Source organism: Triturus cristatus, chromosome 9 (assembly GCF_964204655.1).
Source record: "Triturus cristatus chromosome 9, aTriCri1.1, whole genome shotgun sequence".
Taxonomy (NCBI): Eukaryota; Metazoa; Chordata; class Amphibia; order Caudata; family Salamandridae; genus Triturus; species Triturus cristatus.
The window spans coordinates 272,767,246-272,794,030 of NC_140592.1; the positions used below are offsets into that span (position 1 = coordinate 272,767,246).

At 44.2% G+C, this 26,785-nt stretch overlaps 1 protein-coding gene across 1 annotated transcript in view; it reads left to right on the top strand.

Annotated features, from left to right (window-relative positions):
* EIF4E3 (eukaryotic translation initiation factor 4E family member 3) overlaps positions 1–26,785 on the top strand; it is a 134,138-nt gene that overhangs the window by 34,235 nt on the left and 73,118 nt on the right. The gene's annotated exons all lie outside the window — the stretch shown is intronic.

Sequence of the window (26,785 nt, forward strand, 5' to 3'; positions counted from 1 at the left end):
GACTTGTTTTGGCATGGCTTATGTAAAACCTTATTGGTGTGGGAGCTGCCAGACAATTGCCATTACAACAAACATTGGCAAAAGCAAATATTTTGGCCCCAAAAAGCACACATTGCCACAGTAGTACCTGGCAAAGGACAAATAGGACTGTGTCGATATGCTCCTTGTGAAAGAACAGATTTCTGTGACTTAGTGATGCTAGCCAATAGACACAGAGAGAGAGAATTTTAATAAACACAAAACCTCATGGTTAACACCAAACCTAATTAGGGGCCCAATTATTAAATAAAGTCTCCAAAGTGCACCCACGGTAAATGTCCTTGCATTGAGTGCAGATTTGCGGCTTTCGTGAATTCACAAGACTTTACAGAAGTAGGTCAAGAAATAATACTCCTAGAAAATATTTCTGAACTGCATTTTAGCACGAGCAAATATGCAGGTGTAGATTTGTTTATGCGACAATCTGAGTGTTTGCAAGTTCACTTTCTCTCTAACCACTTTTTTCCCAACCCTGGAAGAAGTTGTATGTCTGTAATTGTCCAACCTTTCTCAGTATGGGAAAAGTTTAGAGAAGAGTTGGTGAAAACCCTTAAAACATGCAAGTTAGTAGGTTTGCACAAACTCAAAAGGGCATTCCAACCCTAGAACTATTGCTTACCACTACATTCAGCCCCATTATGTAGATCTGTGGAAAGGTGGCAATGTAAGGGAATTGCTAGTATTTGAGCACTGCTATGGAAGGAGCCCTGGCATAATCGGGTTGTTTCAGAGCTCCTAAATAATGAGATTGCTGCCATAATTTGTCACCGCGTTACATGGCACAAAGGGACAAGTGGATTTTTTCACAGGACAAGTAGATTTATGAAGCAACCTGCCCCATGGACAAGTAGATATTTCATTAAATTCCACACCTCTGGAAATTCCCACTTTATTGGGCCTCCACTCCACAGCTCTCAGTCATGGCACACCCTGAACTCGCACAACTTCATAAGGGCAACTCTGCATACTCCACAGCTCTCAGTCATGGCACACCCTGAACTCTGCATGAAACACTACGGAGGCACACCATGCTGAAATGTCAAGTACTCCAAGGAAATGCAATAAACGTGTAATGTAAACAGGAACAACAATGCTCTTCCTTCCCAGCCACTGTGTCTGGTCTTTTTTTTGGCTGTGGATGTCACTGGCAGTAAGACACAAGGGGGTGCGGGACATTTACAGGTGGGTGCACCGTCCCCATTAGCGCCCACCCCCTTCCATTGCCGCCATTGTATAAAAGCAAACTCTGTTGAGAGTCAGATGTTTAATGCTTCACATCTCACTAAATCACGCTACTCGTTGATTCCCGGCATGCCGAAGATCACACACATCACCCTACAGACAGGAGGACAATTCCCAGGTGACACAGTGAGGAGAAAAGTCAGACAGAATGCCCAGTGTGGCTCGTTAATTTCTGCAGAAGGGGTGTGTGCAAAGGGACAGACGGCAACTATCTGTGCCACATCAGGAGTTGTTTGGGGCATTTGGAGCCAGTGCAGTCTTCACAAAAACAAAGTACGCAACAGAGTGCTGATATGAGAGGGAAAGTGAAAAGTTTCTTCCATTTTTGTAAGAGAAAAAAACAGAACGAGGGAGGCCGCTGAACCGAATCATTTCACGGTTTGCTTTCAGATTCGCGGTCTGACAGCAGGGTGACTGTACTGTAGTTTAATTTGCTTTATTTTATGCAGCTAACTTCCGGCGCGCGGGAATTGGCTCGAGATTTTATGGTGGAACAGTTGCCTTTTTCATTACGACCCTACATTATGACTCGCTTCTGCAGTAGTTTTCCTTTATGCCCATACACATAGAAACCGAGAAACTTATTTACAGTAGCAATAATAACATCCTTTTTTTTTTTTCTTCCTATTTGAAGCTTTTGGGTCTGAGTGGTGATTGTTCGCTTGAAGTGCACCATAACCTCGCTCTCGATTTGTAAAGCTTAAAATGTATAGCCCACTCACCCGAGCCCGGTCCTTGCTCACGGGGCTGAAGCGCCTACTGAAGCTATCCACCACCAGCACGGCTTGCAGGGGCAGGTCCTCTTCCTGCTGAGCTCCATCCGGCCCCTGGTACTTGTGCGCTTCCCTCTCCGACTTAGTACAGTGGCCGCCATGACTAGCTGAAGCCATAGGCCACGCGCGATATTGTCAAAGAGGATCTGCTGTCGGTGACCGGGTGCCGTGGACAGGGAAAAGAGACTACAGCATACAGACATCAAAGCAAAAACGTCTGTATTGCACATGTGTTGTGCATACTGCCATGTTTTGGTCAGGCAAAATGTTGCGCAACAGCAAACAAGAGTGTGATCACCCAGCCAATCCCACAACAAACAAGCATTTCTTAATGCAATAGGACTCGTATTTACAGGAGTCCTATTGCATTGGAAATGGGAGGTTGGGGGTCCAGGAAGGCACGAATGGGAGGGGGGGGGGTGCAAAAAGTCACGGACTGCGGGAGGGGGCTGGGGGAGACACAGGGCCAAAAATACTTTTGGAGTAAAGGGGCCAATAGCCAGGGAAGGATATAAATGACAACATGACCGTCAGGAGGAGGGACTAACAAGCCGAAAACGAATCAAAATGCGGCATTTATGATGGAAGCCAATGAAAAACATGGATGGAAAGTGAGCGGAGCCCCCACTATACTGTATACTGCATGCCTCGCAAAGCGAACAGCGCGTTGCGCTGCAACGCTATGCGAGACCTAAAAAGGGAGGTACTAAACAGGAAGGAGGAGGGACTACTAACAAAGTAAACTAATAAAATGAAAAGAATGATGGAAGACACTGCAAGGAACAAATAAAATGCATGGGCGGCACATAGGCGGAGTTCATGCCCATATTTTGAATACAGCATGTCTCAAAGAGACAGTGCAAGTGCTGCCTAGGCAAGACCTAAAAAGGACCTTGTGACTGGCTTTTTCCGACCCATCAAGTCGGAGGTGTGGTCCACATCCTGCATTGATGATTTGTTGTCTCCTGTAGGTCTCAGAGTTTTGGTTAGCATGTTCCTGAGGGAGTGGTCTGTTTTGACTGGACTGCTGACATGGTGTAAAGCTCCTACAAGGATGTTTGTAATGGAGGGCATCAAGACCACCACTAGCTGCTAAGCCGGGTAACCATGGTGGAGGCCTGACGAAACTACAAACCTCAAGGATGGCGGGGAGTGAGGAGAGGAAGCGCAGCGCACTGCCCTAAGCTCTTTGGGGCAATGATCAGGAATACAATGCATGTAGCCTGCTGATTGCTTCTCTCATGGCTATACGCAATGTCCGGCAAGCTTCTTAGATTCCCAAGGGACATGCTATGCTGACTTCAGCATGCAAGCAGAGTGTCCAGTACTTGTAGTGTTGCAGTGCCAGTTTAAGCCTTGTTTAGGGAGCAGGTGCCGGCCAGATTCATGTGCCAACTTGCTGATCCAATCACTGCCAGGGAAGGTAAACTAATTGCCAGCACAGCAGGATGGGGGGGGGGGGGGGGAGAGACTCCCAGGAAGACTCTTTTCAGCTTTGTCTGCCCAGGTGATGGGTGAAGAGGCCCCAGCCACGGACGGGGATCCTCGGGTAGTGCCAGGCCTAAGGAACATTGCAGGGTGGGGGTGGGGGGGGGTCCAGTAAGCAGGCCATAAGATAAAAAGGGCAGTTCATGTCGCCCCTGATTTGGCTCCTGGGCTGTGTCACTGGGCCCAGGCTGATGCTGTCACAGGCCTCCTTCAATCCCAGCAAGGCTCAGCCGGGCTCTGCCAGATGTGTCGGAAACAGTTGGCCAGCCGCTACGGGCCACCAGTCCTGAAGGACCGCAACAAGGTGTGGGGGGAGGGGGAGGGATCACGACATCCACAACCCCCCATGAGCTGAGGGGCACCCCGGTGCTGCCGCGCACTTACTTCATGGCCATTGTTTCCTTACTCACAGAGCTAAGATAATATAACCACATATAGTTCGCTGCTTTCTTCCAAGAACCCTCAAATTAAGTGGAAAATTGTACTAGGTGAACTGCTTGTTTTATTAGCTTTTTACGAAGCCACCAGTTCATGTTAACAAGACTAGTTAAAGGGGGTAAATTATAATTTCTCAGCATAATGGATGCCTGATGTGGATTTGAAAAAAGGTTTGTTTGCTCTACTGATTGTAAGTAGTTCTAAATTAATCATAACTTTATACTGTAATTTCTTTAGATGACACACAATCACAGATGTAATTTGATAAAATAATATTACTCTGTGAACAAATGTACGGAATTCACAATTTCAATGCAGCCTGACATGAGATTTGGACTGTCTGAGATTAAGTAACTCTTAACGCAGTTTTACAATATAATATCAAATTTCCCTAGCGAACCAGAGTTCATTATAAATAAACCATATGTTAATGGATAAACTATTTTTGACCTGATAGTGGTGATAGTGGGGCCCATGGCACCTCCTCCATATTTTGTAGCAAAATATTTGGCGGCGATTTCAGATGTACTACGTTTATTCAATTTATTGATAAGCTGTGACCAATTTAGAGAATCCTGTTCTGCTCCAAGGTGGGTGTAATTCTTCGATGTTTTGTTGATCAAGCACCCATTTAAAAGACAGCTTTGATTTTCCCCAAACAAATCATTTTTGTTTTCTCATAATTAATGTTTAGGTTGTTTGTTCGATTGTAACCCTGGAGACAAAGTAACTGCCTTTTGAATGCCTAATTGAGTTGTTGAAAACAAAACCAGGTCATCACCATAAGCAAGAAATGGAATTGTGAGGTTACCAAGTTTTGGAGAATCTCCCTCCTTGTTATCGAAGATCCTCAAAAAATGCACAATATATAGTGGGAAAAAAAGAGGAGCTATAATCCATCCTAGTTTTAAACCCTGTGAAGTTTTGTTGCGGGGAGTCTGTCCCCTGCCGTCATTCTGATTCCAGGTATCCTAATGTAACTCGATAATTAATTTCAAGAGTGTGCCGTCCATTTCCCCCCCCCCACCCCCCCACCCCCCCGACACCACCAATACTGCCAGTTTAGACCAAAGTTTATATCCCCTGTCAAAGGCATTAAAATAGTCAATAAAATGGGCAGACATTTTTTTACATTTAACATGAAACGTGTTTCTGACATGCCAGTTAATGGCCACAATGTTGTCCATGGCCGAACAACCGTCCTTAAACCCAGTATGTCCAGTGGAAATTACAGTACAGTAATCATTTGGAAGCTGCTCGGTTCTGATTTAGGATCTTGTTTATATAACCGTTGCAAAATGGATCTTTTCCTAGGTGGTGATACCGATAGGATGGTATTGAACTTGAAAGTTGAGTGCATGGACCAGTTTGCCACACTTTTCTTTATTATGGTATTCGAAATCCCATTGGGACAAGGGGCACAGAAGGTTTTTGTCTCTGCAATACAAGTGCTTATCTCCTCAGTTGTTTCAAATTTAGAAGTTGATGGTATTGCGATTTAATGATTGGAGGCTGATCAACAGAACCAAATAGTGTCTGTTAGGTAGATTTTCCACTTGCAGTTAATATGGTACTCCTCTGACTGGTTTTTTTTGTTTGTTTTTCTGTCCTTGCCAAATCCCATTAGTGACCAAAAATCTTGAGTTTTTGATTTATAATGGAATCAGGAAGTTCAGTCCATAGTTGTTGTTGCTAACATTTTATTTCGCAAAAAAAAAAACCTATAGATCTTTTTAAATGAGTAGTTTTCGTTTTAATTTCTATTAATTTAATTTCTATAGCTCACAAAAATGGTGTTGACCGTGAAATCCCTTGTTGCATGGGGGCTGGGGTACCAGTTGGTGACTTGAAAAACAAGAGGACTGGGACCTGCACTACTGTTTAGTGAACCCATGTGCTGCCAGACCGCTAGATGGAGGTGGTAGTTTGGTCAGAGTGGCATGTTAAAGTATGCTGAAAAGAGACCGCAAAATGGGAACAGAGCTTGGTCTGGCACAAGATGCAGATTGGTCCTGGTTAAGCTCTCCAGCTCTACACTCTCTCTGATATGACGATGACGAATGCAATGGTTGTGTAAGCTATTCAGAGACAATTATTCGGGTTCCCAAATTAAATGCTTCTTGAGAAACAAAGCTTGACAAAGCGTTGTGGTCTGCTAATTCCTTGGACTGAATGTCCCTGTCATATTGTCCGCATTCACCATCAGTAAAGATCAAAGAAAGACCAAAATAACTTAATTAGCACCAAACGGCTTGTAAAAAGTAGTGCTATTGGCAGCGAAGAAAAGGCCATGGGTGTGTTTTGCTCATGAAATATCTCTCTTTATGATGGCTATTAGATACCTGCTGTCAACCATGAACAATATAGAAACCGCAGTGACTTAAATGTAAAACAAGTTTGGCGTATATAGATATTCATGTGTGAATATGAATGAAAAAGAGTCCAGGATGTGGCTCGATATGTTGAAGTATTGCCTACATGCTTTCCAACTTTAGTGGAGATATGCCTTAATACAGGAGTTCAGCCCTTGTTCCATTGACTCCAGGAAGATATTGAAATGTAGAGGAGAAAATGTGCTTAGAGCTGCTAACGTGCACATTTTGTGAATTGCCTATGTTCCAGGTAAGGGACAATTTAAAAGTGGAGATAAGGGTTATGCAGAGGGGGCCTATATACCAGTGATCATTGTCATGAGATTACCCATGAAGAGCCCGAAAGGAGTATAGAAAGCTGAAGGAACTCTTGTTGGAGATGAAGAATGCTTTCAAGAGAAGAGTGATATTGAGTGCTGCAATTTACATTAAATCTGTGACTTTTTATAGGGCCAATGCTTTGCTATTTCCAGACCTCAGAAGGTGAAGATTCAGGACTGCAGCTGATTCAAAGCGAGTTTATGAAGTTATCAGTTGCTTGTATGGTGTCCGGCAAAACTGAGGGCAGTAAATATTTGGGGGTCAGGATTGTCCAGAATATTGAGAAGATCGCAGGGACCAACCTAGCCAATGTATCTAAAGAATGCCAGAGGCTCATGAAATCCTGGGCTCATCTCCCATTGACCATTCTGGGTAGGATCAATCTGATTAAGATGGCCATACTTCCGAAAATCACTTTTCTTTTTGACACCATTCCTTTACATTTTGATAAACGGGAGATCGATAAACTTCAGCAAGCAATTAACTCATTTGCATGGGCTTACAAGGCCACAAGGATAGCTTGGCGAAGCTCAGGCGTAGGAGGGAGAAGGGGGGCTTAACCCTACCAGATTTGCAATTTTATGCCTGGGCATTTCAGTTATCACATGCAACACCAGATCATACAGGGACAGGGGCTATGTTCTCTGCTATGTTAAAAGGAGGGGATTTTCCCCAGGAGTGATTTTTGTTCAAATTTGGTGACCAGAAATCTTTCAAGAAGATCAGGCTGAAAGTCTTGCTGGGGTTGGCTCGTATGTGGACTAGAATTAAACAATGCACAGGCCTTAATTACTTACTTAATTACTTCTCGAGTATGGCCCCTCTGTGGGATTCTCCAGGGACTCCAGACTGTCTAAAAGACAAACTGGCCACACCACTCAGGACTGTGGGATTGAAGGTGTGGAAGGACTTGGCTTTTGATGGCTCCCTAAAACCATGGTTATCATTCCATAATAGACTAGAGGGAGGTATGTCCAGGTGTAAATATCTACAGTTGCAGAGTTGGTCCCAGAGTCTCAAAAAACCAATAGGCATAGGAAACACTTTAGAGGAGCAACTAGTATCTAGGCCGACGGGTAGGAAGGAGGTTTCCTTCTTTTACTGGGCTATAGAAGATGCCATTGATAGAGACTTCAAACTTGCTGAAGAACAGTGGGGAACCTCCATGCCAAATGAACAACTAGAAGATCTGTGGCAAACTTCTTTCAATACCTTGTACGTGACTGTAAAACCAGCCTGGCTTCGAAGGAATCACTATTTTACCACCCATAGGGCCTATTTATCTCCAGCACAACTATCCAAAATAGCTAAGGGTCCCCCCGATTAGCTGCAAGAAGTGTGGTCTGGTAAATGCCTCAGACATTCATATGTTCAAAGATTGCCCAGCGATAATTGAATATTGGGGGAAAGTGAGTGCAACTATATCTGACATCCTGGGATTCCCTGTCCATATTTCTCTCCCCTTGGTCATATTTGGTATAGATAGCGAAGTAACAGGGCCTGCTAGGGGATTTCTTTTCTATGCTATATTGCTGGGTAGGAGAGAAATTTGTAAGAAATGGGTAGAGGTTACACCGCCTACACATACCGAATGGTTGTCCTCCCTATATAAGACTTTTAAGATTGATCTGGCCAGATTGCAGACTAGCAGAAAAAAAAGTAATATGGGATTGTTTGGTAAAGTGGTCTCAGTCGTATTAATAGTTTATTCTTTATCCTTTTTATGGCAACTGTTTGGATACTATGATTAAGCCTCTTGGATGCTCTTTGACTGTGTTGGGCCCTCCCCGAAAAGCTTCATTCAGCCGGCCAACATAAACCGTCTTCGGTCACAGGTTATCAAAAGAGAGGGAGACCAGCCCCTATATTCAAAAGTGGGGATAGTGACTCTAGGTGGGATTGTTGTTTACCGGTAGGCGGGTGTTATCCCCCGGTTCAATCTTTATGCCTACGTCTCCTTAAAACCGATTAACGGTAATAGACATCCTACTCTTTTGTCAACTAAGGTCTGAGGCAGATGAGGATAAAAACAAAAAAGACGAAACAATATTGTCTAATGTGTAAATGCGGGAAGAAAGTGTGTTAATACTATTATCAACAACAGCAAGTACTTTTTCAAGATTAGCCTGATCTATTGCCTGTAAACGTGAAGCTGCTTCAATTTGGGATAGTTTCCAGATTTCATTGTAAGCTGCATAAATAAATCTTTTTGCTCTAGGACCAGCAGGTCCCTTTATAAAATCTGTCAAATCAATGTCACCTGATAATAATGAGATATGTTGTTTAACTGAAGCTAGCGTCAAGTGTTGTAACCAATTTTGACAAAGTTTTCCAACGGAATATGTAGTAAATGAATGGGTGTTAGAAAAACGAGGTTCAGGCCTATCCTGTGTGTAACCAGGAGCCTTGGCGAGGGAACGAAGTTGGCAAGCATCTGAACTAGTCTGCCACACCAACCAACCTAGGGGGTCCAGACTAGAAAAATTAAAGGTGTCATTTTTAAAAAGTGATTGTAATTCGTCCATGGAATAATTAGTAAAACTGCTCCAGTTCTGATACGCAGCCAGAGTAGGGATACCAGGGGCTTTCATTTATTTAGAGGTTGCCAAACCAAAACAGGTAGTTTGATAAATTGAGTCATTTAAAAATAAAATCTGTGTTGGGATGAGGTAGTCACAGTGTAACGCCTCTGTACCTCGCACTTGCCACGATTTAGAACCCCAGACAGATTTAAGATCAATTGTTGACTTCCAAAGCTCATAGCCTCCAACTGTTGAATCGGCCATAAAGTACTTAGAATATAATAATTTAGTGTGGCTGAGTATCACTTTTGAATTTGAAGAAACATTTCATTTAAATTAGAATGACCCAGGGTTTTATGTGTCAATCTGTAAAATAGGTGATTTTTTTTACAAAAACATTTTAGAGCTGCCTCCCAAAGGGGTCGGGCAATGTTCCCATTGTGTGTAATTGAAAACATTTCTAAACGTGTTCGCTTTATGCAGATGATGATGACCATAGTGCTGATGGCAAAATAAATCTGCATAATTTGCAGTATTCAAATGCAAATCTTCAGCATCAAAGGCAGCATAGTATTTTAAATCTGAAAATAAGGATTGCACAGCTTGTACGTCCCAATCATCTGATCTTTTGTTATGTTTCACAACATCACCCATTGAAACACGAAGTACATTTGGGACATTATCTCTGTATGGCCATGGATTTGAAAATCTACAGCATCCCAAACTATGCCGTTGACAACTGGACAGGCAGTGATGTGGCAAAAGTCTGGTCTCTTTTCATGATGTGAGAAGAAGAGTGCGGAGCCAAAGTTCCATCAATCAGTTTAACAGCAAAGCGTTCCGGGAGATAGTGGCCCTTGATCAGAAGGAAAAGAAATGTCACAAAACCAATGGACATGAACAAAAAAATTGTGATGAGCAACAACCAGATGCAAGTCCAAGGTGGAACCAAATAAGTGCGTTTAAACCAGGCGACAAAAATGGAAAATTTGGAAGGGGCCTGTGATGATGTGGAATGTGAGTCAAAGGAAAAACGTGATTCATCAATGGCCTCGGGTCGCAAGCCAGGCAATGACACTGTGGTGGGATATGCATATTCAGTTTCTTCATTATTTGTTGAAGCAGGCGGTAACAGCAAAGGATTGGTAACTGAATCCACCTCAATGGCGGTGTCATCCTGCGTGGTGTTAGAAGCGGGCAAACCTGGATCTCTAGATACTGTTGTTGTAGACACCGCTGGTGTGATGCTATTCAGGATCGTCCAGATGTAGCTTGACATTGTCAACTGAGATGTATCGGTTGTCTTTTCGACCAGGAAGTGGTGGTAAAATGACTGTACGAGTACCCTGCACTCCAAGCACTGAAGTACTGGGTTTTTAGAACCCAGCGGTGCAGGGGAACACACCCTAAGACTTCGGATTCTTCTTGTTTCAGACCCACAGAAACACAGAGTCTTCTAGGTGAATTCAAAGAACGTCTTTATTGGCTGCAGACCAATCACAGATGTCCGAGAAGTACAACACTATGTATGTTCTCAAGAGACTGCTCCCGAACCAAAAACCAGTCTTTGCTTATATACACAAAATTACGCTTTGGGGGCAACACCGCCCCTGTTTTACAAGTGGTCATTCACATATTTTAGTTTCAAAGGAACAGCAGAGTCATAATGACAATCCCACATTTCAGTTCATGAAGCATGCAGTTATTGTACCCAGCAAGGCTCAGAACCCTCATCAGATAACAGCAGACCCCAATAAAACGGGCACGTCCTGCTCGTAAAACAAGCCATAAAGTAGGAAACAGAGTCAGGTGTGAAAACAGCTTAGTCAGGGATTGTGTCCGAACAGGGGCTTTATGATGGGTCGAGCCCTGATGCTAATCACATTAGGCCGCGAGAAAGGAACCGGCCGGACAGGATTGACCTCGGGCAGCGGAGTCGGCTTGCACAGGTCAGAGAGAAGTCACCGAAGGTGTACGTGTCCTTTAAGCCTAGGCATGGCCTTAGTGCGCAGCCTATGTGAGGGCAACCACAAAAATGGGTACTACTGTAAAATGGAACGCATGGATAATATCGTATACACGGTGAATGCATCAGTGGAACATGATGAAAACACTCGTACATACCGCGTTGCTCATTTGCGGTTCGCTGATACCAAACTTGGCATGGTGGGACCATGCCACCTACATGGTTCCGATTTTTACAGTACCACAGCACTGGGACGGGTGCTAGATAAGAGGGGCCAAACTTTCTTGTTCTCCACCTTCTCTCGAACCAGGTCTCTGGTTTTTGGTAGCCAGCAGGCTACCGGAATCTGCAGCGCAGCATCAGTGGGTGAGGGCAAATGTTCCGTGACCGCCTTGCAAAGGGTCTCTTGTAGTTTCTGTAATACAGCACAATGATTATCTACGTCAAAGGATGCGGCAGACGCCGCAATGTCTAGACCATCAAGGTTGGGCACAAACATTTTCATGCCGAAGAGCATTTCGTATGGGGTCTGCCCACCCAGAGATCTTCTAGGGAGATTATTTAGTGCATGTTGTACGCTATCCAAATGGCCGAACCAGTTCCTGCCAGTCCCTATGGCCCTAGCTGTCAAGGATTGCTTTAAGTCACGGTTCATTCGTTCCACAACCGAATTGCTCTCAGGCCTGTATGGAGACAAAAATTTGACTTGCACCCCCAAAGGCCGCATGGTATCCTTGTACGCCTTAGAGGCGAACGCGGGACTTTGGTCCGAATGGAAGGTGCCACATGCAAAAATTCCCACAAAGATACGCAAATGCCTGATGACAGTTCGGGCGTCAGCACTGCGTTGTGGTCAAACCCAAAGAAAGCGTGTGCACTAATCAACTGCAACTAAGATTAAGTTATAGGCAGTATCTGAAGAAAAAGGACCTCAGTGATCTAAATAAACACAACCAAAAGGTTTATTAGAAATGCATAGCTGTGTTTGTGGTGGGCGCGTTGCCATAGACTGTTTAATCTACTCACAAATGTCACAAGAAAGCACGTAATTACGGGTTTGTTTATTTAAGCCGCTCCACCAGTAACGCTGCTGCAAGATAGAAACAGTCGCTGACACTCCAGCATGCGCTGAGGCCATTCCTTTGTGTGAGGCTGTTAGTGCAGACCTGCAGTCCGCGTTTGGAATCAACACGTCACCAACGTCGTTCATTCTCACGTAAGGAACATTATCAGGACTTAAATTATGAGAGTATTTGGAAGGGAAACCCTGCGGATAATGATCAACCTTCTCTGTAGCAGCTATTGCTGCCAAAATGTCATTATCAATCTGATTCATGGATCTTGTAACTGTTGCAACTGAACATGTGGCTACTGCTTATTTGGCAGCTTCATCTGCCAAACTGTTGCCAACTGCGTGTACTCCTATACACTGATGACCAAGAGTAAAAATTAGTTGTGTGAGGCAGACTGTCTTTAAGATCTGCGACTTGAACCCAAAGCATTTTATGTTTAATTGCGCTGCCCTTAGAATCACGATAGTCTTTTGAGACCAAAAAGAATAAGATGTCATTGAAAGACTTAACACCGTAGTAAGAATCGCTTACAATTAAAGTAGTCACTTTTGGATCTGCAAACTCCAGAGCCAGTACCAAAGTGCGCAATTCGGTTAATGCAATGAAGAGTCAAAAATAAACCTGACATCCGGAGAGGCCAACGATGTGGCCCACTGTATCCAACAGGGATGCAAAGCCTTTGAGTTCTGTACACTTGCCTTTGTCACCGCTTCAAAAGCGCGACATGGTGTTACGACCAAAATCAGTTTCCCTTGCACCAGTGCGCGTTCATTTAGGATCGCCATCTGGACAGCTGTTAAAACTTTCTCAATAGAGGAAAACCTCAATTCTGCTGAAGTGTACAAATGTGACTTGTAAGCAATTGGCACTGTGTCTCCTTCATTAAACGTCAAGTATGTGAAACCCACATGGCCTGGGATGATTCTTATCACCAGGTTAGTATGGTTATCACAAGTCAACAAGAATTTTGATTCAATAAGATCAGACTGCAAAGATTGCAGTATAGTGAAATGTTCCGGAAGCCAGCAGGACTTTGAAAAAGAGGGTTGTATCAAAGCATACAAGGACTTGATACGCTGGGCATAATCAGGGATGTAAGTCCTACCGAAATTCAAAAAACCCAGCAAAGACTAATTTTTTCAGTGTAGACGGAGGGCGCAAACGTGCACATTTTTCCAAGACGTGAGACGCCACGCCTCTTCCTTCATTGAGCTCGTAGCCCACACTGTGTACTCAGCAATGTGTGATTTCGCAAAGTTAAACTTGTAACCGTGGTCCGCAAACAATATTATGATGCGAACCACGCGACAAAGATGCGGCCATAACTCGTCTGTCAGATAAATGTCATCAACGTATGAGTAAGCGTCTTTGTCTATGCTATCTAACAAAGAGACCATATGGGCGGCGAAAGCGCCAGGGATATTTTTGTAGCCCATTGCTAAACGTATACATTTTTTTTGTTTTCCGCCCGCTGTGAAGGCGGTCCATTGACTGCTTTCAGGGGATAGATTGTGCGTGTAAAAGCAGTTGGAAATGTCAAGTGTCGTCTTATATTTTTTACGAACAAAACTGTTGACTAACGCTCAACTATGGGTATTCTGCACCGCACAAGTCCAACAATGTGAGTTCAAATGTCTGTAATCCAAAACCAAGCGGTACGACCCATCGGGTTTTGCTACTGTAAATAGAGGGTTATTCATTGGTGACACATGTCTCAAGTACTCCCTGATACTCCAGTTGATCCAGAATATCTGCTACGGGAGCCTTTGCCTCCTGCCGGAGGGGATATTGGGGTTGTGGCTGTGGCGTAGACCATAATGGTATCATGCGGGGGAGAATCTTTACCCCAGCCCCCTGATTTCGGTACACAGCCGGTGCATGCACCAAACCCCACTCCTCTGCAAAAGCATTTGCTTGCTTCTTGGATACGTTATGTGAAAAACTGGAGAGTATTACCTCCTCTCCACGGCGAGCGGCTAGAACACAAGGTGGCGGCCAATCTTTTTCCGCCAAAAGTATGTCATACGAAGAAGTTCGATTTTCCCCAAAAATCAATTTTATTACACTTTGAATGTCACCCTCAATGTGAAGAACTATGTCATATAATCTGTCTAGGGGAGCCACTCGGGTTTCAGCTGTCTCAACTGTGATGAAAGTTTCAGTTGCTGTCGCCTCCAGAAATAGGCGTTGTGCTTGCCGTACTATGGTAACTTCCGCTGCGCTGTCTAGCAGCGTTACTGCCCATGTTTGGTTCTGGAGCCGGGTTCTCACCGCCTGTGGCATATCTCGCTGTTAAAGCAGCAACTTTCCTTTTCTGAAAAGGCGGGTGCTGACGAGGAAAATCGTCTTGTTTCCCTTTGCCGTCAGCCTTACGAGGCTGCTCACATCCTTGCGGGGCACCTTGACCTCTGCCGCGATCCTGGCGTTTCCTCCTCCACCGGCTTGTGACCCCGATGTTGCCTGTGAAGAATGAGTAGCACACTGATCAGGAACCTGAAACCTGTCAGGAGACCTAAATCCCTCGAGTTCGCGCAAATCATAAGTCCTCTCAGAAGGTTCGGGAACCGGTGACGCACGCGACCCCTGTCTGTTGTTGCTTCCCCTGTTTCTTATTTTTCCAATTCTTTTTAGGAAAATTGGAACGGTCGTCTTTAGCAGACTTAGCCGTCTGTCTGCTGTTGTGCTGGTATTCTAGCGAAAGGCTTAACACCCAAACTATTGCGCCCAATTGTTTTATAACCTTCTGCAATAATTTTTGGTAATTCGCGGGGTTTCTCCTCATTCCGGACAAGGCACAAATCATTAGACACTTGAAAGTTAACTGCATCTCCCTTGACATTCGTAAGGATCAGATCAGCAACTACGTCAAACACTCCGACCAACCTCATCCCTAACTCCACAGCCGCCTCCGGTCCGTGTTCATCCTGAACACGTTTAATCACAGAGGGAAGCTCAGTCATAGATGGTGTGCCGAAACATTTCGCATACACTGCCGCGAACACTTAACCCCTATTTTCACAATCAGTTACTTCGAGTATTAAGTCTTTCTGCAAACTAATAGTAAGAATCCTGTGTTTCTCCACAGGAATTGTATTTGGAAATACTGCTTCCAGCTGGTCAAATTTCTCCCCAAGCCAATAAGGTAAATCTTCCTTACTCTGAGGACGCTTGCACATAACCGAATTAACCATAACTGGACTAATAGTTCAACAGGTCCAGCTGGTTGCACAGCAACCCCAGGTGCTCCCACCTGAAGATTGCGTGAGACGTATTGTACTAGAGCCCTGTGCACCTTAATCAAGGAGGTGTGTAAGATCCGCAACTCGTCTACAGTGAACCCTAGATAACGTGGATGTGGTGTGTACCCGGCCAAAACTGGCCAAGTAGCCCCCGGAATTGACAAAGGGCCTAACCGGACCAGGGTCACGGTGTAGATTAGGGCGCCGTTGCCCAAATACGGTGTTGCCATGCTGAAATTGGAACCTCCAGAGTTGTATATGGCTGATACGCTATAGGGGTTGCAGTGTGAGTGTAGGTATGGAATAAATTATCATCACCGTCACATATATGTCACTGACCATGTCATGAGTGATGTAATATGTGACGTCCTCAGCAGTGCATTGCGGGGGCGCGAGTTATAGTTGGCTGAACTAACTATAACGGAGGAATTTCTAGGGTTTTGTACGAGGGAAATGTCCAGCTAACTATAACGCCCCTGAAACCTGGTTTTTTTAGTGTTTGTATGTGTATATATATATCTATATAGCATGTAAGTGCTAAGGTGTATCTAACGGCTGGGAAAACTCCAGTCCCATACCAGGGAGAAAAGAGACCAAAATTGGTGTGTGACTCTTGACTCTTAAACTATTTGAGAATCGCACAAGGCGTCTGACCACAAGCAAACCGAGTCCTTGCTCACCGCTACTATTGTGCACACCTGAAGGTTCTGCACTGTTAATAGGCTACAGGCAGAGGGGGTGCGCAAGCTTATCCGCAGACAAGGCCCTGCATCAAATTCAGACAGTGCAAAGCCAAAGGCCATGTGCCACGGGGGTTAACTGACAGCAGGGAATGTGGCACAGGGCCTACCCAGACCAGGTCATGTGCCAGCCCCTAGGCACACCGCGAAATGCAGTGAGCATCTGGGTTACCTGACCGCAGAAAGTTGGGTAGATGGTGTGGCTGAAAGCCAGCCCTTCCATCGATTTTCCCCCACTGTCCACTGCCTAAGGATGTGCACCCCGGGTGTAGGTTCACAGTATCGGGTATCATGCAGGGACTAACCACAGGCCAGGCTTGGCACCTCCACTGAACTGTGCACAGCTGTAGACTGTGTACTGCTAGAGTTAATTGACAGAGGGGTGACCTTCATCTCACTTGAATGTTAAACCGTAATCGTAACCTATCCCTAAATGCTGCGCGAAATCTTATCTAACCATAATACTTAGATTACCTTTTAACCTAAAGCTTTTTCCATAAATCTTGCCCTACCTCTTCACCCTGACGCTTAATATTCTACTCCCCTTATTTGATTTTGTGATATTGTAAATAGTGGTATCAATTTTGTATTTTTTTTTAAAGTTATGACATACCCGTATAGTGGACGTGCACGGTCCACCCAACATCAGAAAACTGTCCATCAAACCTGCTCTACGGGTAATCCCGTTATGCTGTTATGGCTAATGGAGGGCACAGTAGGTGAAACTACCAGGCACACCTTGAAGATTATGTGACTACAGAGAGGTCTTCTTCCACCCAGACAAGGGTGCCACAACTCTTAGTTAGGTTGCATTCACACTCCTTTTGGCGGTAGGAAATTCTTTTTCCCATGTTCAAATGCTTTAAATAAGCACTAGAAGTAGGGATCCATCTAGCCCTGATGAAAGCCCATGACCAATTATTGGTACTTGAATGGGCTGAAAGATTAGGGCAATTGAGGATGAACTGGCAATTACATCCAGTTCTCATCCGGTTTCACATTTCCGTTTAATCATACCTGAGGTACCCACTAATAAAGGTATTTCTTTAAGGTTTACCTCAAACTATTTTTATAATAATGGTGATACTGTCATTTGTATAAAAAAGAAGGGGGGGCGGGGGAACTAGGAGCTAGTTATAGTTCAGTACCCGTGCTCCATATAGTAATCTCAAACCAAACCGTGGGTAACTGTTCTAGTGTAGGCACAATAGTTGTCCACAGAGAAAGAGAAATAGAAAGAGGAGCAGTAAGGATGGGTCTAAACCCCACAGGATAGAGGCAAGTCCAAGTCATTGCCCTCACACATCCCAAGGGATGTCATGCTTCATCATAGGGCATTGCTTCTCGTCAGGCCGGTGCTGCAATGCCCTACGGGTCCCCCGAAGGGTCGCTTTAGCGGAGATCTTTTGATAAAGCTGTATGATGAATGCGGGTGTGAGATTGAGGGTTCGTAAGAAAGGGTGAGCGAGTGAATGATTAAAACTGGCTAGGGACACCAAAGCGAAATAGGTTTAATGTGTGGGTTCCCCAGACAGGTTGTGCGTTTACTGACTAGGCAATAATGTGCCTCAGTAACTCTTCGGTCACTGTCATTTTCCAGTATGTCTTTTGTCAAGAACTTCCCTGCGGAAGAGTCCTCCCTGATAGTGTCATCTTTTCAGGGCGGGAATATGTCATTTATGATTAAACATACCACAAGTGTGGGTCAGGCTTCCACATGCAGTATACACTGCACAACTTGGGTTACCAGTTTTTTTTACACTGACCTCTGCTTCATGTTATGATTAGTCCTTCTGCTTGCTATACGCTCATAATCTGCTTTACTTAATCCGTCAACTTCTTTCTGTCCGTCTACTGTTAAAGGAAGAACGGTTCTCAGGGTACTGATACCAATTCGGATTTAGAATTTTATTCCTGTCTCTCAAATTGTAAACTCCCTTACTGGATTCCTGAACTGATGGAGTCCAGTCTGTAGTATTCTTACTTACATTATGGAATGCTGTCTTCCTGAACATTGAAATCACCATGTCACGTAGGAGGGTTGTTATGATAGGAACAGCGATTGTTAGTTGACTGCTAGTTACTTCTGGAATGGCTGTACTTGGGATCCTATGAAATAAAACGATTTTTGCATTTGTCCTGCATCGTGATTCTTGTCGGGGGGAATAGAACATAAAGAAGAGGCGACTAGTTGTTCCTCAGCCTTGAACCTATGTGGGCTCATGGTGCAAAGAATAGCACCAGGAACAGAGCAAACAAGACCTTTCCCTCTACAAATAAAAGCAGCTTTTGAATTTAAACAGCAGTTGTTTCAGGCTGTTCTTGCTGAGGGGTAGACTATAGTTGAAACGTGTAACTGTTTAAATGTGTCGCATCAGCTAAGGGTTTCCTAAGGTGTTGTCTAGCAACATACCTTCAACGCCCCCCAGACCTAAGACTCCCCCAGGAAGGAACACGTTTTACCAGCAGGCTCACTGGATAGTACAAGAAGGTTTTAGGACTCCTCTCAATCGTCTCCATCCGTCTTCCTGTGACCCCCAGCTGTTCCTTTGGGATTGTGTAACAAATGCTGCCAGCAGCTTTACAGATGGTCACAATGGGCGTTTTCATTTCTTCCCATTTACGATAGCCACGTTTTGAAATTTCTAATATGCGACATGTCTGTGTTTACAGTCTGTTTAGGTGTGCATTTAATTGTCTTGTGTGTGACACTGAGTGCCATTTTTATTGCCAGTAAAAAATTAACCTAAGTAGATATTCCTTGGTAATGAGGTACATTTCAGAAATGAGCCCTCTCCAACTGTATATGTAATTTGAGGCAGCCTTTTGCGTTCTAGTTGTTTTATTTCACGTTGTGATGTTTTCAGTAACTAGGTGAACATTGGCAACACGAAGCAGAGGATGGGGGTGGGGAAGGCCCCCGGTCCCAGGAAATAGAGGTGTATTTAATGCATTCTATGGCTTGATGGTAGAGACCACAGTGAAGTAGGTTACGATGCAGGCAGGGCTCCCATTAAAACTTCAGTGAGGTCCTGTTAGAATGAGGCTGCTGATTACTTGTGTTTCCTGAGCACTGCAGGTTTGGTGGATGGAAAATGGGAGGGTGAGACTGCAGTTTGTTACTCAGGTGGGTGATCTCTGAACAGGTAGGTCCTTTTCTTTGTGTGTCTAATTGTTGCTACAGGAAGGCTAAACGACAGCCAGATGCAACAATTTGCACTTCATTGTGCATATATTATGGGTGCTGTAGGCGGGCCCAATGCTTTGTCCTGAGAAGCATTACTTTGCTTCAACTCACTAAAACTGCCCTGGTTATCAGAGGGAAAGGAAAGGAGCATCTCTAGCACAGACATACAAAATATGCAATTCCTGTTTTGGTGGTGCCCTCTCTCAGATTTTATGGAGGAAACAAAACCTTTTAAATTGCATTTACCTGTGGGTGGTGACCGTGCGTGTGCGCATGCTTGAGTTCTCATGACAAACAGTGGTATTGCAACACATGCAAATATTGTTGTTTAATTCTACAGTTTTCCATGCTATGCTACCTATCTTTCGAACAAATCTCTAATTTCTTTCCATTCTCTGCATGCCTTCTCTCTCTGAGCACGACCTACTTTAAGCCACATGTATGTTTTGCCCTAACCCCTATTATCTATGCAGATTACCCACACCTCATTTCAAGGATCACAACCTCTGCTTAAGTTATACATGCATACCCCAGCAGGTTTCTTCGCCATTTCTCTTTTTGATCTATGCCTGTTTAGGCCAAGTAATATAAAACAAGCATTTGCAATGCAAAGGTCTGGCATTTACGCGAGTTTGATCTATTGGCATTGTAAATGACAATGCCTTTTATTTACGTTTTGGTTTTGAAAACATAAATAAAAAGGCATTGTCATTTACAATGCAAATAGGTTAAACTCTCGCAAATGCGAGACCTGTTGCATTGCAAATACTTGTTATAATCGTGATTGTATGTGTAACTTGATAATATGTAAATTCCATCACGAGTACCTTTTGTAACTTTCGGAGTTCTTTTGTAAAGCTCTCTGACACCTTTGGGTAAATTTCACACTATATAAAATTGCATTAAATAAATCTATAGGAGCCAGTGCTTCCTTCATTTAAACGTATGGCTTTCTCAGCCTCCCAACAGTTAGGAGACCCATGATTAGATTCCGCAGCAGTGTGCCATCTCTGGCTTTTTTTCGGGGGAATTGCATGTCAATTACTTTTAAGGACATTCCTATGCTCCTCCATAACACTGAGGTGTTCACGCACCATAAGCACACAGGACAGGTAGCCCAGCAGGGTGAAGTGCTTAGCACCAGATTAGACCACTTGATGCTTCGTTGCACGTCACGATCAGTGAGACTGAAGTGGCCCTGCCACCACTCGCTGGCAGAGCCATGCTTGGTAAATCCTGCCCAGAGCCGCAGAATCGATGGAGTGTGCTGCAGCACATGTGAAAGGGGAAACCTATGACAACAGGGTGATCTTTGGGCCCGTAGTGCAGTGCTGGTGTCTGGGGTGTGTACCGACTCCCCCTCAAGTGCAGTGTCCAGATGCCTATTAGTGAAGCAGCGCTGAGGTACAGGAGTGCATAACACCCTGGTGGTGAGCAGTGCTGCCAACCATGGGTTTCAGCTCAGTGTCGGTAGTACAGTGCAGCTATCCGTGATGCGTGCCGTGCACCCCAGTGCAGCGCTGTAATCCAGAGGTTTCACTTTTGTGTCAGCAGTACAGCAATGATATAAAGGTTTAACATGAGACGCATAACTCCTTCGGTGGAGTACCGCAGGACAAAGCCCCCCCCCCCCACGGGGTTCATTTCCCTGCCACAAGTACAGTGCTGGGGTTCAGTGAACATAATTGCTCCCATCAGTGTTGCAGAGCCGTGCAGTTGTGCCGCCTAGAGCGCCATCTCCATCAGTGAAGCAGTGCATAATACTCTTTCCCCCCCCCCCCCCCCCCCCTTGCCCCAGTGGTGCAATCGAAGCATTCTTTTCTTGCCAGTAGAGAAGCTCTGCCACCAAGACGTTTATATTTCCATCAAGTGTGCATAGCACCCTCTTCAGTGCTGTACCGCAGGGCTGTGCTGTTATTCAACAGTCTGCAACCTTTCAATAGCGCAGCACCGCTTTCCATGGCACATGATGGCTCCCTCAGTGGAACATGCCAGTGCAGCGCCGCCACGGGCGGTTCTTTTCCCTATCAGTAGTGAGTGAAAAACAGCGCAGTGCTGCCATCCTTTGGGAGGTGCTGCTGCCATCCACGGAGCATAGCGCCCCCTTCAGTTCTGCAAAGAGTCTAAAAGAGTCATTGAGGGCACGTACTGTTGTTCTGAGAAGCGGTACTCTAGTCTTACGGGATCAATAATCATTATTGGATCGTGTACCCTTAGGAAAGAGTAAATTGGCAAGTTTCAGACTGAAACTGTCCCTTTTTGCTTCTGACGCAGGTGTGAATGGGCGCTCCACACCCAGACTCCATTTGAACATTGCCAAGTTGGCTATGTCATTCTTGGATGATGAAATCCTAATGGGGTCTGGCTCATGGGCCACAGGTGTACGACACCCCGTTCCCATAGTCCTGTGGGGGCACTCCGACAGCCTCCAGCCTAGTTTGTGTGTTGTATAAAACCCCTTTCAGTGGTGCACAATTGTCTTCGAGTACATACTGTTCTTCGCCGGCGATTCGCTGTTGTCCTGGTGTACACAAGCTTCCCGTGCCATGGTTTGTTCTGTGTTCGGAGTGTAAGGACACGCGTTGCTTTTTTGTATTGTTATCCCCCCTCTCACATTCTCCAAATTTCACAGGCGGTTTAGTAAATATCATGGCCTTTTTATAAAATTAGCGATTTCGCAATTTTTTTGCAAATCACAAAATCCTGGAGGGTCTGATTAATGTGCACTAACTAAGTGACGAATATGCGTCTCATTGCAGAGGACCAACACCCTCCCCCAGCTAATGTACGCATGTGGAGCTTAGTGGGGATGAATGAATGAATGAATGAATGAAATGTCTTATAAAGAGGCGTCTTGGCGCTACGCGATGGGTGAGCACTAAGAGCACTGGAATTTGATGCAAAGCCACTCAACTAAGACCGCATGATCTGGATTTGTGTGAACAAGCCTAACACCAAATGAAATCGGACACAAACATTTGGCAAGCATAATATTGTGTAATATTCCCTTGCATAATGCGTAATTCGTGCGAAATGACACATTTATGCACCTCAACCTGATTGCTTTGACAAGGGAATTTATACAGGTTTTGTACCACAAATGCTACTTTCACGCGATACTGAACTTACTTTGCCTTTGATCAATAGACCAACACTTGCTATTGTGCTAAACCATCATTTTTGCATGGGAACCACCAATAACTTCGACATGCAACTCTGTAGGTTTGGTGCTGCACAATTTTCACCATCTGTGCAACCCAGTGCTGCAGGTTTACATGCGGAGCCCACTGCTCGGAGCACAGTAAACTAAGACCAAAGCTATCAGGATTAGCATTGTACTTCACGCTAACATGTTACACGTACTGACAGCCAGTCATACCTACAACTTGACACCCCTAAAGACGTGAAGAAGGCCAATGGGTTAATGTAGAAGGTCAACGGGTCATTGGCACGCGGAAGCAAAACACAGCGGCTGAATGTGTAATAAAGGAGATGCATCATATAAATCCAGTGACGTTTGTTCTTCAAATCCTGGAGGCACACAAAACGTGATCATAGTCTATGATCATTTGTAATCACACAAAACAATATCTGTAAAAAGACCTACGCGAGAGACGCTGCATTGTAAGTACTAAATGCAAAGTGGTGTTAGTGCTTTTCATGCGCACGCTTTGCTAGTAACAGTTCACTATTAGCACACAGTGTACTGGCACTGATTTATTGGCGAAACCTCTACCTGAATCAGATTTCCAACATACTAGAATCTTTTCACAAAGCTGAGACTTTACACAATTTAGACCAGTCCCAAATAGACAGACCTCTGTTGTAGAGTTGCATCCGGGTTCTTCGTAGTTTGCCGAGCCCAAAAAAAGTCCTCCGTGTCACGCTGCCAGTGAAGCATCCAGTCCCCGCGTGCACATCTTCTGTCCGCCCGCGTGCACGCATGGAATCCGTATCGATTCCAAAAAGCCCTTGCATGGCGAGCAGAGCGCATGCGCGATGCTAACGCCAGGCGAGACCTAAAAAAAAATTCATAATGGACAACACCATGCAGTAATCAGTTAACTGGACTATGAAGAAGATAAGAAATACCATAAAGGGGCCTGGTCAAAGCTGCCACCTTACTGAAAATCATAAACTGCGCACACGCCTGTCTCTCACACTTCCAACCATCACTGCTAAGCGCTGCATTCCATTTCACAAAAAATGCGCCTCAGTGGTAATCACGCATCACATGGAAACTCTTCCTACATAGTATCAAAACAAAGGCAACATCCTTCCAGGCACACACCCTACATAGTGTAGCATACTACCCATGTATGCAATAGTTTCAGTGCTCCACATAGGGGTACTAAACGCTATATAAATATTACGATACAGTACATTGAGCCACCCTGTACACCATTGCATCTTTGGTTTGTGTAATCTTGTTATGCTAGCCTGTCATCACGGGGGGATGTTCCAAAAAGTATAGTGCTTTATCTTTTTGTTTGTGGAGTCTGTGCAGTCTCCACTACATTTATTCTTGTTCTAGCCCTAATGTTGAGCACTTCGATACAAATGGACTAACCTTTAGAAGGAATCTCATTTAGATGCACAACTCCACTTGAGATTCTGGTCTGCTCCAGGCATCCAACACTTCTAACACGGCTTGCACCTTATCCAGACCTCCAAGCCCAGCACCAGCTAAACCTCAGGAAGACAGAAATTCTGCTACTTGCCAAGAATAATAAGCAAGAAGTAGTCCATACTTGGCTCGGTGACATGAACCTTAATGGCTTCAGACCTCAACTTTCGCTCCATGCCAAGTCATTTGGAGCCATACTCTTCTCACCTTCAAGAAACACATTGCCAAGATTACAAAATGTAAAATATTCCCATTGCCATAAGTACGTTCTATGCGTAGAGGTGACACAACAGACGTAGCCGATAGATGTCTTTAGGACATGTATCAAGTTCTTAACATCCATAGTAACAGCCCCACAAGGAGCAGCCTGCTAGCTGCTCAGCCCATCTTCCAACTGTCTCACTTACACCAGGCACCCAAGCATTCCACTCATGTCAATCACACCAACATTCCACACGGAACACTCACACTGGCGTAGCAGCTATTTACAAGGTAAAGTGGAACACTATAAACATAACATGAAGATACTACAGCGTGCTTCACACAAGACAAGCAGGGGAAGCAGTGATGCCAGCCAGTCAAAGATTGCAAAGGGGCAATCCTCCACGGTAGTAACAAACACAAAATTGACCAGCTGGGACACCGATAAGAAGCAGGCTAATGAGACTGACAAAGAAAGCCAAACAATAGTAAACAAAGGATGGGATCCAAGTCCCTTTATGTTCTGGGTAAGCCACAATATGCCTTGCAACAGGCAGTGCATGAGCTGTCTAGTAGGTGGCTGTCTAGTAGGTGGAAATCTTGTTTCTTAGAGGTACCAAATTTCACACCCGCCACAGTAAAAGCAATCGTATATGGAATTGCCTCTCACCTCTGTCAAAAACAGGACACATTCACTAACCATGGAAGCCAAAATGAAAAGTAAGCCGGTTTATTACATTCAACACTCTCCGTTTCGAACACAAGTCCTCTCTCTGAAAGCATTTCCTTTGCGAATGGAAGAGATGCAAGTGCCACCTAAACGTTCTGAACAGAAACCCCGGAACGGCATCCATGTCCTTGCATTTACTGCCAAATTTTTTCTTTTCTTGTTTTTAAGAGAAACCTTCCTCTTCGAACTCAGCTTTTCGAATCCCTTATAAGTTATGTCCCGACCCCTATCAACATGTTCTTTATTCCGGCTCTCGGCTTGAGTTATTCTTGTTCTCCCTAGTAAAGCATGTAAAATCACTTTGATACTCTGCACCTAAATGCACTGTAAACACTTTGCAAATACAAAAAATAACAAATTAGTGCATGGTCTCTACACAAAATGAGGGGTCCTCAAGTATCCCGAAGCTTCAGAAACGGTTGCCCTGGCCAAGAGATTGTGTGGAGTAGTTGCTGCATAATAAATTTTCTTCATCAAATTATTTTATTATTCACACAATTTAGAGCATTTCTGTTAGAAATGTCGTACATAGCATACGGAGGTCGGAGTACAGGACATTTTAGTTTGAATAGGTAAGTAGAGATGGAGATGACTGATAAATAGTATGACGGCATCTTCCAAACTGTGGGTCGGGTCCTACTAGTGTCGTAAGCTGGTTTTTGTGGGTCGCGAAATACCGGTCTATATGTAAGTGATATTTTAAATCATTAGGCATGTCTGTGCCCCAGTGCAAAGGTGCTGAACTATGTCTGGAAGTCCAGTTGTAAAAACAACCCTTGCAAGTATTCCCAAGCAAGACTCTGAGTGAACATTCCAACATTTGTGGCTGCTGTTTCTTGACTTCACAAAGCCATTTCAATAGAAAATGTGCTCACTATACGTGAGCATACACAACCATACCACTTGTGTATGACTTTCACACAAACATTGAGAAATATGGGTGTGGCCTAACCGCCAGAGCTGCTGACTTTGGATCTGGGGAACTAAGTACAAGTGCAGATGTTGGCTGAACATTCTTAGATTCTGGACAAATCCTTTAATAATCTGAGATTTAAATAAAATGAATGTGACCTGCAGTGTAATCTAGTGCTCATGTAAAGTGCTCTTGGGCCGTGTTCACTCTATATAAAATAGCAAAAATGTTTTAACATAGAAGTTGATATGTGGCCAAACCTCATACTCTGTTGTGGAAGGGGTTTTCCATGTTTGTTAAAATCAGTGGTATTGACACCACTATTCTTAAAAAAATCCTTGTGATTTTTATTGAACGGATGCCTCAGGCCAGCATCAGCTCCAGTCTCAGTACAGCTCACCATCTGCCACCTTTATGGGCAGAGGAATATATTGGACTTGGTCCAATATCAAAAGGTGTGGTTGTATACAAAAAAATTGCTATTACATTAAAAAATGGACCTTTCTCGTGTGCATTAAAGCTAGGTGTGTCGCGTAAGTTTGTCGTTATACAAATTGCACCTTGGTTTAAAAAAAAAATTGTGAAGTACTGGTATATGACATAATATACATGTATCATGACATTACATAAGCTCATCATATATGCAGTCTTTCTCCCGACATTCTACATGCTTCTATTGCTACGTAAAGTAGTTGTATGAAAAGTTAATATACTTACCTGAAGCATTTCATTGTGTCTGACAGATGATCTTATATAATTGTATATTATTTCCTTTGCTTTGTAATCTTATCTATGTATCTGGTAAAATATTGCTCTCTAGTGTTCTAATGCAAGATGTTTAAGGACTTGGGCTTTGAATTTGCATGTCTATGAGTCTTTACTCCAACACCCAAAACTGCAAATCATAAATTTCC